Genomic DNA, 6,000 nt, shown 5'->3' on the forward strand with positions numbered 1-6,000 from the left:
TAAATTCATCAAAGTCAGGCCGCAATTCAGTCTCTCATAGATTCAGGATAACAGCTGTCCAGCAGTGTCACCGTTCTCTCCGTCAGCATAACGTCAGGAAATCAAGTTCGTCAAAGAAGAAAGAGTTTTTTAGTTCAGTTTCCTACCTACTTTTATAATGAAAATAATGTCAAAATTTATCAAGATTGAGGTTTTAGACTGTCCTCATTGGTGGATGTGGGGACAATCGGTAAAGTTCTCATATAGTCCGCAAAATTAAGTTATCGCACTTGCCCGTTCCGGTTTTAAAGACCGTCCATTGTATTATCCTTGGCGAAGCTCCCAGAGTGTCCTTGGTAATGAACATCATCTCCTGGGGTCAGGACGAGGCCATTGTTGCTGGCAGTGACGCATGCGCACTTCACCAAGAACCTTGTGTGTCAGCAGCAGTCACGTTGTACGTCTCGGTCAGCCATTTTGAAATAGGCCGAAATGGTCAACTTAGGCACAAAAAAAAACACAAAAACGTAATGAAAACATGGAAATGACTAATAAAATGTTAAACCCTCACTAATTCCCTTATGTGTAAGTAATTATCTAGCAGAATAGCAACATTCAAAGCGTTTATACTCACTCAATGATGCGCAACTTACAATTACATCACAAACGCAACATATATCTTGCAATATTCTAATTTTCTACTATTAGTATGCGTACATAAGTTAGTATACAGTTAGTTTAGCCATGTAAAGGGCAAATCCCACGTGTAATTCTTTTGTTAATATAATTGGTAAGTCTTCCACTTCAAACAAATTAATAAGATTACTATTAGTTGATTATTCAGATTAATATAAACATGCAGAATGGGGGGTAAACAAAATGTTGTACTACCCGCTCCAGCAATCCCCCCTTTGGTGATTATATCACCACACCAACAAAAATTTTGTATCCCCTTTTACGGAATTTCAAAGTGATTTCTTGTTTTATTCATATTTCAGTTTCCCCTGTTTCTTCTCTTTTTGCTGTTTTAAACATACTCTCCTTGATTTCTTCCAATTCTATTTCTTCAAATTCTCTTTCTTGTTTCTTATCTCTTCTCCTTAAGTTTTCTCTTTTTAACCTTTTCTGATTTTAATCCTTTCTACGGAAAATACATCCTAGTCTAATTATTAATACTAAGAAAATCACACTTGTTAATGGAAATAATATCTTACCTAAAAATGTACTACCTAGTTTAACTACAAAATCTTTAATAGCTGATAGTTTCTTTCCAATCTTTTCCCAAACACCTTCAACCTCCAGTGGTGCAATTTCGTCATGCAATTCTGTAATATTCTTAATATAAATTTTCAAATCTCTACTTTCGTCAGGATTGTAAGTACAACAATGTTGAACTTTGGGCATTCCACAGACTCCACCCTCTTTTGACAATAAAATATCAAGGGCAAGTCGATTTTGCATTACCATAGCGCGCATGGCAACCATTTCAGTATTTACCAATAAGAATCCTCCAGCGGTGCCTGTTGCCAAGCAATCCACTACTGTTGAAAGTCTCTAATTTTGTTTGCATTCAGAGATATTCCCACCACGGGTATCAGTGCTCCAAAAATGTCACCCACAATTTCTGTCCAAGATTCTCTCTTAATGCGTGCTAAATAACTACCTAAACTATGTACACCATCTTCTCCTCTATCCATATAAAAAATCTTTGGAAAAACCAGGCCAACAGAACATGTGCCATACCAATCGTCTGGCAAACGATAATATGCCCTGTTCCCACAAATGAAATATAGTCCTGGAAAAACTGGATCTTTTCCACCTTTAAATCCCCATCCTCCCATGATTCGGTATGCATCATGGCACTCACAATTCCCTACAACATAATTATCATATGCTGTTTGATTCCTTCTAATCGCAATTTCCCTTTCTGAGGCCAATCTAAAGCCATAGTTGGACTTGTTTCCCCTTTCAAGTGTTTCTTCATTTCTACATCCCAAACTGTTTTCTCCACTTTCCCTTCTGAAGCCTTTCTCTGCATTTTCAATCTCCTTTCTTCAACCATATCTAAAAATGTCTTCTCCTCTTTCTTTAAACTACAAGTCAAGTTATTATTAAATATGTATTCTAATGTTAGTTCTTAAGGGGCATATTATCAAGAAACGGCGTTAAAATTATCGCCGCTATAGCGGCAGAAAACTGCCGCTAAAGCGGCGATAATGGGCTTGATAATATGCCGCAGAGAATTCCCATAGAAGCCCATGTTCTGGTGTCAACATTGGCTTCTATGGGAATTCTCTGCGGCATATTATCAAGCCCATTATCGCCGCTTTAGCGGCAGTTTTCTGCCGCTAAAGCGGCGATAATTTTAACGCCCTGCTTGATAATATGCCCATTAGTCTCTAAGAAAAATTCACCTAATACCTTTGCAGGTTTTACCTTGTTTAGTTTGGTAATTGACGGTACTTGTGAAAAAATAGAATCTACATCTGAAAAATAATACTCTAATTTACCTGTTTGCTAAAATAAACTAGCTATTACACTACATGTTATTCCATAAGTTACTGGAAGGTGATAATAAGTCACTCCTTCAGATACAGATGCAGGTAACTTCATACATACGTAGCAATCCCTAACGTCCATTGTTTTTACATATTCATACAGCAATTTTGAAAACACATTATTAGAAAAATCTGTTATAGACCTGTCTTTATGTAGATAATTTTTATCTATTCTAGTCGGAACTACCTTTTGAATCTTCCCTATATTAGTTATGTTATCACTATGTCCTTCTAAGGTATCTATAGTAACTTTAAATGAGATTAGTAGAGCAAGTATACTCCAAAGAAGCATTAATAATCCTGTACAACAACAACACATTTTGCACCATCTCCTAAAGAATGTACATCTACCTTTGCTACTATCTATGTTTGCCATCTTTGCTAAAATGGACCGTGTCCTTTGACTTAGCCTCTTCTACTTCACAACTAGTTTTCTAACCCAAGGCTCTAAGCAGTTACGTGGTTCTTCCAGTTTTTGTCTTTTCAGTATTTTATTGTCTTTCCATCAGTAGTTTTCTTGTCTCATTCAGTTTGGCATTTCATCATCTTTAACTTTTCCTTAGTTTTCGGTATACAGAATGTCCTGAACATCCGCATCTTCTCCAATATCGGACAAGATAACTCTCAGGATTTCCGATTCTTCGTCTTCCTCAGCCACTTCCGGTACAACTACTTCTGGATTTCCTTGGCTATCCGCCTCTTCTTTTACTTCAGGCAGAGCCACATATTTCCATTCCGTTGATTTATACTTCTGGTTAGGTTTCCTTGTTCTTTTGCTTTCTTTAACCACAATTATTTCTTCTTCTTTAGATTTTTCCTGACTCGTTACTTCATTCACCTGTTCAGCCCATGGTGAATTTACACGTATCAGTCGATATCTCAATCTTTTTATTTTATTCGGCCAAACGTTGTCTTTTGCCGCTCTTTTCAATTTACTCCCTTTATCGTTCTTTTCGGTCCTCCAAGCTCTCTTTCTTAGAACTCGGCCTTCTGGTACTTCATCTTCGCTTTCCTCTGACTCTGTTTCAACTTGCTTTTCACTCTCAACAGTTTCTTTTTCCACCACTTCTTTTGTTTTCCCTACTTCTGTCCCTCCTCCCATCTCTGGCACGCAACCTTCCTGCTGACTACTTGTCCCTGCTTCTAACTGGATGTTGGATTTCCCTACACCTCCTCAGGAGTCTTCCGCGATAATCTTTCCCTCTCTCTCTGTATCTGGCACCTGTTCATCTAAGTGTGTTGTTTCAGGTGGAATTTCTCTTAATCTTTCATCTGGCACTTCCTTCTCATGGATCTCTTTTATCGTCTCTCCACTGTCCTTTTCTTTGTTCTTCCCTTGTTCTTTCCTGGAAGAGTGTGCTCTTTGTTCTGTCTCTGAGTCTGAGCTGGTATCAGAAATCTGTAACCTTCTCCTCAGGGAATTACTTCGGGGTACAAAAGTTAAACTCAGCTCTGTTTCCCCCCTTTCAGGGTTTTCTTTGTCTTTTGGCTCTCCGCCATCTGACTCAATACTAGATTCTGATTCATTAAAATACTCCTTTTCTGTGCTGTCGACTGGATTTGGAATTCTCAAAGTATGGCATGCATGGATCCAATTCTTCAATCCAGCACACTTCACAGCTGTTGTTGTGGTCAAGATGACTTGTCTTGGTTTTCCCCACCTGGGAACCAAACAGTTTCTTCTTCTGTGGACGTTTATCCTTACCCAGTCCCCTGGGCTTAGATCATGGGCTGGCTTCTTTTCAAGGGTGGTGGCATCCGCTCCAACCTGATGAAACACAGAATGAACTGCGTCAGCCAGGCTTTTACAGTATTCCAACACCATGTCATCAGTTATAGTCATCAACTTGTTGACTGGTATAAAAACGTGGCGCATGGCTCGTCCCATGTTGATTTCATGTGGACTCAACCCTGTAGTTCTGTCTGGAATTGATCTAATAGTCATGAGTACTAGAGGCAAGACATCAGGCCGTCTCATACCTGTGGCTAAACACATTTTCCCTATTCTGTTTTTGATAGTATCATTCATTTGTTCCACTACACCAGAAGCCTCTGGTCAATAGGCACAATGCAGTTTTTGTCGTACATTCAATGCTTCACAAATCAGTTTTATGATCTCATTATGAAAATGTCCTCCTCGGTCTGATTCAATTGTCACTGGGAACCCAAATCTAGGGATAAATTCCCTCAAAAGTAATTTTGCCACTGTCATCCCATCATTTCTTCTTGTTGGGAATGCCTCTACCCACCTGGAAAATAGACATACCATAACCAAAATATACCTCAACCTGTTACAGGGAGGCATTTCAATGAAATCCACTTGCATTCTGGTAAAATGCCCTCCTTCTCGACCTATTGTTCCTAGACTCACTACTGTCTTTCTTCCTGGATTGTATTGCTGACAAATTAGACATCTCTGACAAAGACTTTCTGCTACAAGTCTGAATTTTTCAATATTCCAAGTCTGCTTAAAGGACCTAATCATAGCGTCTCTCCCTATGTGTCCCTGTCCATGATACATCCGTGCCATGGCAGACATCATGCTATCAGGCATGACTGGTCTTCGATCTCGATAGACCCACACTTGATCTTTCTCTCTTGGTGCACATCCTGCTTTTACCCAGTTTTATTTCTTCCTCTCCTGCTTCTTCCTGCAATTGTCTTACTTCTTCCCATGTTCCCACAGTGTTAGTAAACATTGGGAAACAAGAAATCACCTCCTTTTCCTTAGCCCGATTGATTGAATTCTGATTTCGTGCACAGTATTGCGCCATGTCATTTGCAAATTTGTTACCAGTGGCAATGTAATCACCACTGAGACTATGGGCAGCACATTTTACAACAGCCAATTGCCTAGGCAGCTGTATCGCCTCAAGCAACTTTCCAACCACTTCAGCATTCTTAATGGGAGTTCCACTCAAGGTTAAGAAATCTCTCTGCAGCCATTTCTGGCCGAAGTCATGGACGACTCCATAGTCATACTGGCTATCAGTCACTCTCACACTTTTCCCAATCTTGCATGCTCTCGTCAAAGCAACAAGTTCAGCTACTTGGGCCGTTTTTACTCCTTTCAAATAGGATGCTTCCATTACTGCTGCAACTGTACATACCGCATATGCTGCACTCAACACTCCATCATCTGTCCTCAAACAAGATCCATCGACAAACATAACAAAATCACTTTCTGGTAGGGGTTCATCTTTTATGTCAGGTTGTGGTTTTGTACAGAAATCAAGTACATGCAAACAGTCATGATCTGCTTCATCTCTTACTTCCACATTCTCTGCATCTGGAAACAGTGTTGAAGGATTCACATTCACACATCTCATAAGACTCACATTTGTTGCACCCAATACGACCTTTTCATACTTAGTCAGCCGACTGTGTGTCATATACTGAGTACGACTCCTTGTTAAAAGAATCGCCACATCATGCGGTACAAACACTTTCACAAGATATCCCA

The sequence above is a fragment of the Triturus cristatus genome, chromosome 7 (assembly GCF_964204655.1).
Source record: "Triturus cristatus chromosome 7, aTriCri1.1, whole genome shotgun sequence".
Classification (NCBI taxonomy): Eukaryota; Metazoa; Chordata; class Amphibia; order Caudata; family Salamandridae; genus Triturus; species Triturus cristatus.